Source organism: Amphimedon queenslandica, unplaced genomic scaffold, assembly GCF_000090795.2.
Source record: "Amphimedon queenslandica unplaced genomic scaffold, v1.1 AMPQUscaffold_11796, whole genome shotgun sequence".
Classification (NCBI taxonomy): domain Eukaryota; kingdom Metazoa; phylum Porifera; class Demospongiae; order Haplosclerida; family Niphatidae; genus Amphimedon; species Amphimedon queenslandica.
In genome coordinates this window covers 10,868-12,141 of record NW_003547964.1, presented here as the reverse complement: position 1 = coordinate 12,141, position 1,274 = coordinate 10,868, and the positions used below count along the sequence as shown (strand labels likewise).

At 32.7% G+C, this 1,274-nt stretch overlaps 1 long non-coding RNA gene across 1 annotated transcript; it reads left to right on the top strand.

The window, feature by feature from the left end:
• The first annotated feature begins 222 nt into the window (after positions 1-222).
• LOC109588880 (uncharacterized) lies at positions 223-834 on the top strand. Its single transcript, XR_002188412.1, has 2 exons — positions 223-300; positions 410-834. It is a non-coding gene; the product is annotated as an uncharacterized LOC109588880 (long non-coding RNA).
• The last annotated feature ends 440 nt before the right edge of the window (positions 835-1,274 follow it).

Sequence of the window (1,274 nt, the reverse complement as noted above, 5' to 3'; positions counted from 1 at the left end):
ATGCTGCTGCATGTAGTAAAAGCTCTAGATCATCAATTAATATAACACACAAATGCATATACACATACATGTAACCGTATTTCCTCGAATAGACCCCACAAGTCAATTATTTCCCACCCTCAAATAGTCCCCGCACGCACCTGTCAACTTTTGAGTGAAATAGTAATTGTACCCGCATAATTTAATTTCAATAAATTTTGGGTGTGGCATCACGTGACTGTTATATCCTGTAGTTAAAATGTCGCAAATTTGAAAGAAAAGGTACCTGGTTTTGTAACTATGCATCAGAAGAATCCAGAGGTAATAATTAGTCTCACTATGTAGCCAAGGTTCTTTACCATGTTAATTGCTTGATGAATTTTGAAATCGTAAGGATTATGAAGCTATTTTTTAATAAGTACTGTTTTAGAGGACAAAAGTTTGTGGGACTGTTGGGAGTAAACTGCTACTTGTATGAAACTGAAACTAGTTTGTTTTAGACTATCATTATGTGATTTGTGTTAGTCAGGCAAAATTGTACCCTCTAATAATTTTAAATAATTTTATATTATTTTAAAATTATTTTTACTGTATTTAAGTCATATAATTATAGTAGGATTTTAATATTAAAAGATTTTAAAAACTACGATACAAAAGCAGTTGATTGCTTCTTGGTCTCCACTGGTACTCCCCACTGCTTCATCTGTAAAGACTGATGCTGAGACTGATATCGAGTCATCCTTAGTACTTAGTAACACTGTAACAATAGTAATTCTTTCTAGCAAAATTTGTCATGATGGTTACTTTGCTCTTTTGAGCAACTTGTTGAAAAAATAGAAATGATTTCTAGATCTATTCTTAGCAACATGTTGATTATGAGATCAAAGTAACCACAAATGTTACTAGCAACATGTTGCCTGGTGTATGGAGGCCTTTAATTAGGAGGCCATACACCAGGCAACATGTTGCTAGTAACATTTGTGGTTACTTTGATCTCATAATCAACATGTTGCTAAGAATAGATCTAGAAATCATTTCTATTTTTTCAACAAGTTGCTCAAAAGAGCAAAGTAACCATCATGACAAATTTTGCTAGAAAGAATTACTATTGTTACAGTGTTACTAAGTACTAAGGATGACTCGATATCAGTCTCAGCATCAGTCTTTACAGATGAAGCAGTGGGGAGTACCAGTGGAGACCAAGAAGCAATCAACTGCTTTTGTATCGTAGTTTTTAAAATCTTTTAATATTAAAATCCTACTATAATTATATGACTTAAATACAGTAAAAATAA